Source organism: Pseudorca crassidens, chromosome 8, assembly GCF_039906515.1.
Source record: "Pseudorca crassidens isolate mPseCra1 chromosome 8, mPseCra1.hap1, whole genome shotgun sequence".
Lineage (NCBI taxonomy): Eukaryota > Metazoa > Chordata > Mammalia > Artiodactyla > Delphinidae > Pseudorca > Pseudorca crassidens.
The window spans coordinates 64,316,707-64,330,622 of record NC_090303.1 but is presented as its reverse complement, the minus strand read 5'-3'; the positions used below and the strand labels follow the sequence as shown (position 1 = coordinate 64,330,622).

Here is a 13,916-nt window from a genome sequence, read left to right as displayed (position 1 = left end):
CTCTCTTTCCAAGCCCAATGCAACAAAGCAACTATTGGGGTTTAACTGAGATGTGTCCTCTTCTGTCCTGCTGACAGCTTCCTCCATGAAGGCTTCCCTTTTGGCCACACCTTAAAGGTGTTGCTAGAGTGGCTCAGCAAGGCTCGGATTTGGGGAAGTTAGCCAATCTGCTGAAAATGGATATACTGAAAGCCAATGTTCGGAAGAACCATTTCACTGAAGTCGCCCAGCTAACCAAACCTGTTTCGATTAAGTAAGTAGAAGGTTTATGATTATCGATATTAGAAGGACTGGCAGACTTTAGCAGCCTTGGAAGATGTTCTAGAGCCTTCAAATCTTTCCCTGCCCCTCATCCTTGACCCCTTCTGTCCTCCAGCATCTATCACCTCTGACACCCATTCCTTTCTTCTCTTCCTCAGCATCCCTCCTTCTCTGCCCGTCAGCATCTCTCGCCTCTCCAGGATGTGAAGATGAGCATACCAACTCCCCCTTCCCTATCCCTCAGCAGGGACCCCTGTTTTTCCAGCCTCAGCAACTTGTAACTGAATCTTCAGAAAGCTGGAGCAGAAAAAAAGAAAAGTGCTTTCCAGTCAATTTACATCCAATAACTCTGCAAGGCTCGTGTGAAAACCATCCTGTGCACTATGAATTGCTATCAAATTTGGGAATAATTAAGGTTTTTTCTTTAGAAAAATCAGTAAGTTTGGTAGATAGATCACTAGGCAAATGGAATTTCAATGAATTGGCTTCTCTAGGATTTGAGCTAGAAACCAAACTAGTAGACCCTAAAAAGTACCCATTGTCTCAAGCCTGGAATTTCTATCTCGAGAGAGCTCAGGAAATGAGGAGCTCACGCTTCAAAGAGTCCTGGGCCTCGCAAGGGAAAGATTCCCTTGTGGCGTTTCCTCACACCTTCCCCAGCACTTTCTGTATTGACACCAGACATTAGCCGTCTGGATCCTTCCCATCCTAGCATACTACTGTCGCCTGTTGTTTCTGCTTTCCCTTCCTGTTCTTGCCATTTTCATTATGATAGTTTATTTTTTGGTAGGAATGGATGAAAAGGGTAGGGCACGTTATGTCTTTTTAAATATTTATTATTTTTAAGCCACTTTAATGTTGGCTTCTTCCCCAAACCAATAGAAAACACACGAAAATACCACAAAAAGCTCTTCTGTTGTTTTTACATTATTTCCAGATCAGCAAGAATCGCTAAAACTCTCCTAGGAATCCCTGGCTGTTCTCAGTGAGGTTCCTCACTCAACTCTGCATAATCCTGAAGTCTGGCCTTTCACCAGACTTCAGAGGCGCATAACCTGAGTCTAGGTCATACTGTGAGGTCTGCCCCAGCTTATACATAAACCACAAAAGTCAAATCTAGAGGGAGGACAGAATGCTCTCTTTAGCTTTTAATTTCAAAGAAGTTCATCTGCCAGCAACTTCCTAAAATCATGAAGCCTTGGGCCACACGAGGTTGCCTGGGTGTCAGCTTCTCTTAGGTGCACAGAGAACGTATTCTTTTCATGGATATTCTCTGTTCTTGTTGGATAAGCATCTATTTTTCAAGCATATTTTAAAATGAAAATTTAAGAAAAATATTGCATAACTGCATAGCCGTTAACTTGTCCAACACACTGGAAAGCTGGCCAAAGACTGTGTGCACTCCAGTAATTTTCCTTACAATAAGGTCAAAGAGTGAATTTTGCATACATAATACAACTGCAGTTTGTGTTTCCCAAGAGTCTGTTAAAGTAACTTGAACTCCAATCTGGGTTTGCTGGTTTGGTCAGGTTTTATTTTGTTTGGGTTGCAGTACTGTAGCATAGCCCAAGTCCCAAGGCTGCATTCCAATTAATACCTCCAAAGAAAGTCCCAGGCCCTTTCGGCTCACAACCTGCTTCTGTGATTTCAACTCAGCAGGGACTCTGGTTAAACTATAAGCTGGGGCTCTGCTGTAAACTAAGAAAGTTAAAATAGCAGAAATAAATATGTCTGGTTCTAAAAATGTACTAATTCCTATTGTAACTGCACTAACTCAGGCTCTATCAGATTATCGCCATCGCTTTCTAATTGGCTTCCCTGCCTCAACTCTCTTACACTAAACCATCCTGGGAGGTTCAATATCTCCAAGACTCCTTTCCAGCATCCAACCACTGTTTCATTCTTTGATCAAAGACTTATTCAAGGTCTACCATATGTTGGGGATACAGCAGTGAATATAACATACAAAAATCATTCTTTATGGAGCGTGCCCCCATGCTAAGGTGGGGGATGACTTACCACTGCATTCAGGAGGAAGTTCAGCCCACTTAAGCTAAAAGTCAATGTAGAAGTGAGTATGTGTGTGTAGAATCCTTTTTCTCCTGACACAGAGCCCATCTACATCCCTCAGACTCCCTTGCAGCTAGGGGTGGTCAATGGGAGGTAGATGAAAATAATGTAGAACACTTCCAGGCCTGACTCATAAAAATCTCTCCCATTCAAAGCACCATGCTCTCACTTTCTCTCCCTACTGGAAGGAGAGCCAGCTGAATGGTGAGAACGGCAAGAACCTTGCAACAAAGTGAAAGAGCCTGCTTCTCTGAGTCACCATATGGAAATCTACCCACTAAACACGTGCAAGGAACTGTTAAATGAGCAAGAAATAAATTTTATTTTGTTAAAACACGCAGATGCATTAGTTCTTTGTTACTGCAGTTAGGCTACTTTGTCAAGATACCCCATAATCTTCTCTCTCATCTCCTTTCCTCCCAACACCAACACAGAGAGAGGGTTCCTGTGTATCTTGTTTCTTTCCTGTCCCCAAGAACATCTTATGCCTTCTATCTTCTTTCTACATGCCTCTTTCCCTCTCTCCCCCCATCATTAACCCCTATGGAAATCGGGCTTCACTCAAGGTCTATTTCACACCTCTTCTCATCTGTGAAGTCTTCTAGATGCCTTCATTTCCCAGTAACCTCCTCCATCTTCCCATACCTCTTCTTTTCTCATCTGTATTCCTGTATTTTTGACACATACATAAACGTTTAACCCTGAGAGACACCGGTTTTGCCTCTAAGCTAGACTATGGTACGGGCAGGAACCAATCCTTTGAGCCTAATATCCTTCAAGAGAGTAATGGGGGCTTCCCTGGTGGCGCAGTGGTTGAGAGTCTGCCTGCCGATGCAGGGGACGCGGGTTCGCGCCCCGGTCCGGGAAGATCCCACATGCCACAGAGCGGCTAGGCCCGTGAGCCATGGCCGCTGAGCCTGCGCGTCCGGAGCCTGTGCTCCGCAATGCAAGAGGCCAAAACAGTGAGAGGCCCACGTACCGCAAAAAAAAAAAAAAAAGGAGAGTAATGGGCTCAAGGAAGCATCTCAGTAAAAATTCATTGAATGAAAGGAAGAGCCGCCACACAGAATGAGCTCCAGAATCCAGATGAATTTTTCAGAGCACTTTAACTACAGGGTGCTGATCAGATGGCAGAGTTCAGGGCTGTCTGCATCCCCTTACCTTTGTATCTCCTTGGCTTTTGAATATTTTGGGTACCAATTAAACGTTGGTGCTGATACTTCAAAAAGCAACACTCCACTTCAATTTGTAAAGCTGGCAGGATTCCTAGTATTCCATGTATTTTTGTCAAATGTTTGAAAATTTCTAAATGGTTAAAATGCATAAGGACTAATGCCTATTCCCATCTGGTCAACAAGAAGAGGCAAGCTAGGAAATTCCACCATACTGGTGAGTTACAATTTTCACCATTTGCCATTCCTTGAGAAGGCAAGTTTGTTCTTTAGAAGTGGTCCTTTGTTCTAATTACATATGTGAGTGCTTCTCCAAAAGTAGCTGTTTTTAAAAGAAAAACATGAAACTTGTTCCAGGTCTATTTTCTTATTTTTGTTTTAGCTGATTTAGTCAAGAACACAATTGCTCTGTGTCAAAGTTTACCCTAGAGCAAGAGTTCTGTTGCGTAATAATAATAAAAAAAATCTATCTTCCTGAATATAGTGATGAGTGCAAGATGATAAAACCACAGCCATGTGCATGCAGGATGCTTCTCCCACCCCTGAGGGCTGCTGAGAATTGGGGGCTGGAAACCTTTCTGTAGCATGTGACATGGCACTCATCCCTTGACCGGGAAACAGAGTGTGGGCCCCTAATGGGAGGCGGGGGGAAGCACAGCAGTGCATTGCTAACCGGTTACAACCAATCAACTACACTCAACCACATTCTGGAGCAGTTTTTTTCCCAATGTGCAATTGCTTGAAGAAAATGGACTTCTCCATTGATTCTAGATAAACATGGGGAAAGTGGGAGAGAAAAACTGGAGGGGTTAGTGTAGGGGAGAAATACATCTTGGGTGCAAAGAGTTCATGTGTGACCCATAACTCTTACATCAAAATAGCCAGTGGTATAGAGCTGACCTGTGAGCAGAGCACCAACTCTGAATTACAGGTTAGGTCAAAAATCTTTCCCCAAAGAAATGGATGTCCTTATCCATGCCTCTCTTCAACCTGGAAATTTATTTTGGTAAAGTTGCGGAGCATGACAATTACTCCAGGGGTAAAGGACTTGGTTCTTGGCCAGTGCAGAACAGGAAATCCAAGCAGAAGAGAGGCAGCAGGAGAGCTGTGAGGCTGAGGGAGCAGAAGTAGAGTGGACAAAGGCAGAGATGTCACCTGCAAATTATAGTGGGTGATAAGCCCACTACGATGGGAGAGAGAGAGAAAGAGAAAGGTATATATAGATACACACACACTACATAGGCATATATGTATACACCACATGGCATAATAATTTGTGTGGGAGGTTGTGAGACTTACCCACTAGACTATGGCTTTTCAACTTTGGCATTATTGATGTTTTGAGTCAGATAAGTCTTTGTTTCAGGAGGCCATTGTGTGCATCGTAGGATGTTTAGCAACATCCCTGGCCTCTATTCACTAGATGCCAGTATCTCCCTTCATCCCCTGGTTGTTATAAACAGGAACGTCTCCAGACACTGCCAAATGTCCCTGGGGGACAAAATCAATTCCAGTTGAGAACCACTGCACTAGACCAACGTTTTCGCAGGAATCTGCATTTTTAATAACTTTCCCAGCTGAGTTGGATGCTGCTGTCCAAGGCACTGCATGTTGCAAATGCCTCACTAACAGGAGCTTCCAGCGAGCAGGGATTAAAGCTTATTTCTCTTGTGAGTTTCTCCAGCAGCTAGTGCACATCACAGCTTGTAACATGTGATCGAGACATGTGTTCTCAATGATGGAGAACATTTTTCAGGTGGAGGGGTTCTCTCTGAGAGAAGAATCGGGTCCCATTTCACCTCTCTGGTAGCTGAAGGCCACTTTTATTCAGGCTTGTGGAGGCAGAGGGTAGGAGGGAAGGAATGGGTGCCTGCGATGGATGGGATTGAATTGTGCTTCTCCAAGGCATCTGTGCTGAGTCCAATTCAGCCTTTATCATCACCATCTGTGTGGATCCTGGAGACGTTCGACCCTGAGAAGCTGAACATTATGCTATGCATGGGTTTTTGTTTCCAAGTCATAAAACAAAACTCAACTTCGATTCTACACAAAGAGTCAAGGATATGTCAGCAAAGCTTGGCCAAGATATTTATTTTGTCCCATGAAAATCTTGTGCAAACAACGACCCCTGAGAAGTGCCCACTGGGCTGATAAAAACAAAAACCTTTTTTTTTTCCTTCACAGTCAGAAAATCAAGACCTGCTTTAAGAGTCAGCCCGAGCCAAATTCCTTTTATTTTTCCCATCAATTAACGTTTCTCAGTCCAACTGTATTGTTGTTTTGGTTTCCTACTGCTGCTGTAACAAATTACCACACAGACTTAGTGACTTAAAACAGCACACATTTATAATCTCACAATTCTGGAGGTCAGAAGTCTGAAATCAATTTCCCTGGGCTAAAATCAAAGCGTCGGCAGGGCTGCATTCCGTCTACAGACTCTACGGAAGAGTCTGTTTCCTCGTCTCTTCTGGCTTCTAGGTGCTGCCTGCCTCCCTTGGCTCATGGCCTCCTTTCTCCGTCGCCAAAGCCGTCAGTGTAGCGTCTTCAAATCTCTCTCTGACCCTGGCCCTTGCTTCCGTTACCACATCTCCTCTGACTCTGACCCTCCTGCTTCCCTTTTATAAGGACGCCTGTAAAAAGGGCCCATCCAGATAATCCAGAATCTCCCCATCTCAAAATCCTTAACTTAATCATATCTGCAAAATCCCTTTTGCCATATAATGTGACAGTCACAGGTTTGGGGGATTAGGATGTAGACATCTTGGCAGTCAGGGAGCCATTATTCTGCCTAACAAAATTATTATTAAAGAAATGACATTTAATTTCACTGTACAGTCCCAGATGTAATATTCCAGGTCTAATGTCACTACAACACACTATAATAACCTGTTCTATCAGCCTTTCCCTCACTGAACAAGCCAGTTTTTTCCCATGTTTTTCAGAAAGGAATCTCATAGCCAGGAATCTCAGTTTAAACCCCGGTCATATGATTGCTGAACTGAACACGTTCGTCACTTCCTGTGTGTTCTTCTTCCTATGCTCATCTCTAGGTATTTCATTCTACCTTTCAGAAGGTGACATTCAATCCAGACAATTTGATTTTCTCACCTTATTCACTCTCTCCTTGTTGTCACAGGCCGCAATCGTAAGTGCTGCTGGACGTCTTCAGGAGCAACTTTTTGGTGTTAAGGAAGGAGGACACCCACCCTGTTTGCCAACAGGTCTCTTCAGGGCCCTTAAATTGAAGTTCCCACCAAATTGTATGACGTGTCACCCTCTGGTCCATGCCAGTGAGCCCTGCAGGAACTTGAGTGTCCTCTGATGGCCAGACAGATGACTCCCAGAGGGTTTGACTGTGTTCATCCTATTCAGAGATACTTGCAGGGAATTACAGAGAAACTCCTGCATGGCCTCAGCTGGGCAGGGGTGGTGGGTTGTGTGGTACCACAGCCAGGCCTCCCCTGCTGCCAGCTCAAGGCTTATTTTCAGCCCAGGTGAGCAGGACCAGCCCAGCTGTGGAGACAGCAGTGGACTTCAAGGGCCCACGGAGGCAGAGTCAAAGGTCATAATTTTGTGAAATAAATATTAGAGTCATAAATAAATAGGTGATGTAAATGTGTTTATTATTTCTTCACTAACACTGTTTTCAAAGGGGGTTTCCGTCTTGTGTTTGCTTAAGCCTCATATTTAAAGGTGAAATTCATGTCTTCCTCTTTGGGTCCTTAGCTCTTTCTTGTCACTTAGCTGCATGGCAGGGCTTTGTGTTTTTTGTTTGTTTGTTTGTTTTTAATGTTTCTGCGTTGAAAAAGAAAATTTCAAACTTCTTCCTCTTCCCCTAACGCAGCTTTCCACGCAGGCAGACACACAAATCACTGATAAGACTGGGATACTGCTAGAGGCAAATTCCAACTGGTTGGGGGTTTCCACAAATATTTGACTCCTTTCTTTGTCGATTATAGAAGCAGGAAGTTAAGACCACCCTGGAGGACCGAGATCTCTAAGCAAATGCCCTGAAACATGAGGGATAAGGAAGGAAAGACCTGGGAATTAGAGCAGAGTTGCCAGCCCTGGTTCGTTTGGTGTCTGCAGGTAGGTATTGAAGGCTGAAAGACAGTTGCAGCAGAAGTGATCTGCCCTGAAGGATGCAATGCCTCTTTCCAGGGCTCAGTGAGCAAAGAGGGAGGACTTGCTGATAAGGGCCCTGAGAATCTGGCCCTGCCTTACTGGCAAGCATGGGGGTTCCCTCTCTGAAACAATCAATAAATAAACAAACAAATCCACAGGAGAACACCCTCCTGATGTTTCAGATTCCCAGAGACCTCCCAGACCACCCCGGTAGGACATTTCTCAACTGCCCTCCAAAGAAAAAAAAAAAAAAAACAGCAAAAGAAAGAAAGAAAACGAGCCCTCTTCCTTTTCTTGCCATTTTTATCAAAGTTCAACCTTTCATCATCATGTAGGTAGTCAAAGCTGTTACAAGCCTACTGCTGACACATCAAACGCTTTATCTACAGTCTGGCCCAATTCCAGCGAGATGAAAAGCACGATCATTCAGAACTCACACCTCCTGTGAGTTATGAGCCATTCCTGAAAGGAAGGAAATAACACCATTGTGCAGGAGAAAGGGCATTTTTCATGTTCCCCAGGCTGTCTACACCGCAGCAAAGCTGGATATGCGCTAAGGAGGAAGCCATACGAAAGCCTTTGATGGACGCAAGCGTCTCTAGAAATACTGACCCACAGACAGAAACCCAAGCATTGCTGATGGACTACTCCTCTAAAACCTTTCTGTTGACCTTTAAGTTTTTGGATACCACATACTTCATATATTGTTTTATTTTGTTTCCACAATCTTTCGTTTGGATTTCGGCATCATTTGCCCAAACTGGGTTGAGAGTTCACTGAGGGCAGAAGCTGTGTTCATCTTTCTTCTGTCTTTCTCAAGTACCTCTGTCTTCCCAGCTCCACAGAGAGACCACAGTAACGTCAGAAGTGTTTGGTTTTCAGTTAAACACCTACTTGTTGGGGTGACAGTTAAAACTGGAATAACTCAAAAACGTTTGTGCTCCAGTAATGTTTCCTAAGGCCCCAAAATATCTGTCGCCTTGAAATAAACTAATCTTAATTAAGATAAATCTGGATCCCCTTATTGTATTGACAAAATGAGACTTAGAAGTCTTTGAGATATTTCATAAATATAGTATGACTGAACACACTACAGAAAAATAAGATTACATTTAAACTTTGTTTTAATTTCTGAATAGCAACTGATGAGGCACAGCATTTTGGCTTTTGTTCATCCATGCGACACATATCTGAGTTTCTGTAACGTTAGACACTGTGGTCTTTAAATGAAAATTTTCAGAATCTCCATTCAATATACGTTACTATGTGCAGTTCTCTACTTTGTATCAAGTGGCAATTCCCTAAAATTCTAACAAAATCTAAAATGCCATGAGTACAACAATCATGGAGCCCAATAAACACTCTGGCCTCCATCAGGGGACACTGTCCAGGGAGACTAGAAGTTCCTGGAACTATTCATTCAAACTAGTGATGCCCCCCGGGTACTGGTCTTGTCAACCACTTCTAAGTTTGTGTTTTGAGACAATCAGGCTGTAACTCAATCTTGGCAAGCTTTTGGGATAACAGTAATCTAGGCCCAATATGATCAAAGGAAAAGAAGCATACAAGCTGTTGGAAACAGCTGTGGTGGAGGGCTCCCAGCTCGTGTTCTGACATGTTTGGGCAAGTCCAGTGAAAGAGAGAGGTTCACCTGTTTGTCTTCTTGTGAGAGCAAACCCCATCTTAAGGGAGGAAGAGATGCAGCACAACAGAAGCCCCAAGTTACTGAGCCTAGTTACAGAAGGAAGGTATTACTGTAAACATAGCTTGGCATCTGTCACTCATGTCATCCCAAGTCCACTGCCATGGATGTCCATGTTGGTCCTGGGGAAGAACGATGCTGAAAGTAAAGCCTAAAAGAACTGTGAAATATTCAAGTACAGGTCCACGGATTTGGGATTCCTATAATTGAGTAAAACACACAAAAAGGAAAATGGAATTGGTCCTTCTTTCCCACTTCCCCTCCACACTGCTTGTCGTTGGAGGCCTCCAGGATATTAATGATATTGTGTAATTCAAGAGGGGGTAAGCAGTATCTATGCCAGGCTGAGAATCAAAGTGCGTGGAAAAATGGTGGCAATGCCAAACAGAGGGGACAATGGCAGACAGACATGGGAGAAGATGGAATCTTGTCCAGCACAGAAAAGAGATATTTCCTCTATTACTTTCTAGGAAGGCTGGCCATCTTCCTAGAAAGATGATCAGTGTGGGCAATATCTAGTATAAAATAGCACCTATAGACAAAGCATAGGTATATTCTCTGGCAAATGGACTCATATATTGGCCAGGCAGAAAGAGGAAGTGTTTGGCCTCTTGTAGAAACAATGAGTTACGTTAAATCGAGCTTCTCCTGGAATAATCTTAGGCGACGTTCAGAAGCATTGTCTTGTAGTCCTGGCCAGAACATGCTTTAGAGAAGCCGGAAGAGAATAGGTACCTCAGAGAGGCAGCAGCTGGGTGAACAGTTTACCAGGTCATGTATGAGGTCTGAGTGGACAGCAGCTCTATAACAATATGACAATATGCCTAGCAACCCCCGAGGTTTTAATCTCAGAAGGATAAAGAACAATAGATGGGACAGGTCAAATCCTTAACCCTAGTAAAAAGAATGAAAAATAAGTTCTACCTGAGCAACATGATTAGTACCTTATTTCAGAAAATGATACAGAAAGACAGCAGTTCAGGCAATAGCTAGGACAGAAGTTCAGGGGCTTGCTGGAACCACCCTAAATGCTTCAATGAAAACCAAGGACAGTTTCCATGGTTCCTATGAAGCTAATGGCAGAAGAGTGGAAGGCCACCTTTGATTGGAAATCAGGGGAAGGCCGATCCACTGAAAATACCTGTCAGGACTTTAGCGGTGAGTGGACCAGAGACAAGCAACTCAGAACACACACAGGGGCTCTCTTTAAAGACCAGTACTGAAGAGGAATATTTGAGGGGTAAATGTCCAAGACTCAGGGAGACAGTGTTTCAGAAATACCGACCATTTTAGGGACTTTCTTGGTGGTGCAGTGGTTAAGAGTCTGCCTGCCAGTGCCGGGGACACGGGTTCAAGCCATGGTCCGGGAAGATCCCACATGCCGCGGAGCAACTAGGCTCATGCGCCACAACTGCTGAGCCTGAGCTCTGGAGCCTGCGAGCCACAACTACTGGGCCCGTGTGCCACAACTACTGAAGCCCACGTGCCTAGAGCCAGTGCTCCACAACGGGAAAGGGCACCACAGTGGGAAGCCCGCGCACCGCAATGAGGAATGGCCCCTGCTCGCCGCAACTAGAGGGGGCCCACAAGCAGCAACGAAGACCCACGCAGCCAAAAATAAAAATTTAAAAATAAAAATAAAAATACCCACCATTTTATTATACCAGGTCAACTAGAGGATGATGGCAGTGTCTTGAAAACAAGCAGATTAAGTGAAAGTTTACATACTGAAGGTGGAACATCCAGCCCTTTTCTGACCAGGAAATCTAGAGGGTCACTTTTTAAATTGATCTATGCTATGTATAAAAAGCTTTATCAACTATTAAAGTTTGGATGCCAAGGTCAGAGAACTGATATAAACGACTAGCTCAAACTATATGACCAACTCATGATCAGAACATTCCTAGTTCAGATTGGTTGAATACATTTTTAATCTAAAGAGTGTCTGGCATATTCTCAAGTGTATAGATTATAGATAATGCCCTTGCAGTGAAAGATTTCCCTTAATTTTTAGTAAGATATAAAATTTTATGTGTTCTAAGTAACTATCTGATAAGGTCTGTTCAGGGACTCTGTGAGTGAGACACCAAGACAAAACGTTTCCACCTCCCCTCCAAAAATTGCGAAGGTGGAAAATACACTTACATTTATGTTATACATTTTACTTAAAATACATCTTGTGCAAAAAAATACACTCATGTGCAAGGACTATTTTGTGTTTTGGGGCTGGGAAGATGTTTCCAGTGGTTTAGGACAACGACTATGATCCACTGACCTTCTAACTGGTTTAGCCTGAGGTAGCCTTTAGGCTCAAGGCTCACTCCCTCTTTTGCAAACCCTCCCAGGGAGACTAAGTTTGAAGTCACAAGTGGCCCATTCTCTGGGATCAATTCTGCCTGGAAAATGGTTGTCCTCATTTAATAAAATATGCTATGGGCAACCACAAAATCCATAGTCCTCAAAGGGTCTAATAAGTTTCACTTTCAAAAACAGAGAAGTTCTTAACACATGCAAATGAAAGGAGCAGTATTGCACCAAAACTGTGCATAGCAAATATTTTAAATGGTTCTCTTCACAAACATTCCTAACTCCAAAGGGTAATAGGAATGAAGGAGGAGAGCCTCAGATACACATGTATCCCAATGTTTTGGGCAAAAGACTGCAAACCCTAATGAAGAGGCCATTTCCTTCATCGAATACTTAGATGTGAGGTCTCTGCACTGAAACAGTCTCTCAGAACTCCAAATCTGATCTATTATTAGAGTTGTAGAACTAACAATATCCATGCATGTGGAAACGATACCAAATTCCTGATAATGGGTGATGAATCAAAAATCTGGGGGAAAATAATGACTTTTTAAATGTTTATGAAATCCTAGTTCATGAAGGCATGAACCTTCACTGCCTCCCTGTGCCTAAGCTCAGTACAAACACGGGAAGTTTCCAGAGTCTAAATTTAGAAGGAAAACTGGAAACCCACATGGTTCAAAGGAACAAATCCTGGGGTTAAGGGCCCCCTCCCACCCTGGTTGATCCCTTACTACTTTGCACTCAATTTACTTTACTTCTCTAAGTTTCAATTTCTTCATCTGTAAATTAGAAAAAAACAACAATACCCACTCTCACAAATTCATATAAAGAATAAGATGATGGAGGTAAAGGTTTTAGCTCAGTGTCTGGTACACAAATAAGTGCTCATTAAATGCTTAGTTCTTACGAATACATAGGGTCAAATTAATTTAATTCCCAGCCAGCTCCATAAATTAACAAACGAGTGACCTTGGGCAGTTTATTTAATCTGAGTCTTGGTTATTTAGTGAATGGCATTTACTAAACAATGCCATTTTCCTTACAAAGCCGTTGTGAAATGTACTTGAAGTGTCCCGCAGAACTTAATCTATAGAAGTTACTGATAAAAATGAACCTTCGGCACCCTCAACCCCACCCTGCTCTCTTTAGGATTAGCCATTTAAAGTATGTTTCACTGGCCCAGAGAACAGGGCTGTGAAAGGTACAGGACTGCGGTGACTTTTCCTCTGAATTAGTTGGAGAACATTTGTGTTTTCCTTGGCACCAGGAACACATGGAGTAGTCTTTGGGGTGCACAGTAGTGTATGCATCGCCCATGTATTTGCATAAAATTTCAAAGCACTTTCTTGATATATGCAGTATGACAGCCGCTGTCACAATGTATTTATATAAGTTCTGTGTGGATTTTATAAAATAAACTTGCAAATGTTTGTTTTCCTAAGGAGGGGTGTGTTTGGGGGTTGGTAGGGATAATCATTTCATCTCCCTCTAGAAGGTAACACATGCTGGCACACTCCCTTGCTCCATGATCACACATAGGCTGGTGTTCCCTACGAATACATGAGGCAACCCCACAGATATAGTAGGTCACTGTACAACCATTTTAAAAATGTTTTCTCTGTAAAAAACAGCATTGATGGGCACCATAACCACAATCCACCTGAGGTCTAGAGGGAAGGATAAAAGAATTGGCTGTGATTTCTAGCACACTGAATCCCGCAGGCAAATTGTCATACCCCCAGCTGGCTGTCCATCTTTCCAATGAAGGAGTTAGTCAGATGTGAAAGACAATGGCAATTCCTTACCAACACACGCCAACATTTACCTCAGCCTTCTTTCAGACCACTGGAAGGATTTTCTGGATTGGCCAAATCTCTCCATCAAAAGTATCAAGGTAATTGATATTCAATTATCTCCTATACCATTTCCTAAACTAGTACTTTGTGGAATCCTGTTTCATAAGAGGTTAACTAGGGGTTCCATGACACGAGACTCCTGCCAAGAAATGAGTAAGGTTGTGTTAAACAAAGTTAAATAGGATTTTTTTATTGCAGGTCTTTTCTTATCCTGTAATTCATATGAATAGTCAACAGGGAGAATATAGGAGACGGTTTCTCAAGCTTATTTGACCACAGAACCCTTTTGTCATGGCACCTGGCCATATTCCGGTACAATATAAGGAGGAAAACAATTTGGAAAATGCTAGTCAACTTCAACTTACTACTGTATGTCTATCCTAAGAATTTACAGCTATGGAATCCTTCCTCCTTGTCGCA

At 43.0% G+C, this 13,916-nt stretch overlaps 1 protein-coding gene across 3 annotated transcripts in view; it reads right to left on the bottom strand.

Moving 5' to 3' along the window:
- BMPER (BMP binding endothelial regulator) overlaps nucleotides 1-13,916 on the bottom strand; it is a 262,157-nt gene that overhangs the window by 117,075 nt on the left and 131,166 nt on the right. The window lies entirely within an intron of this gene.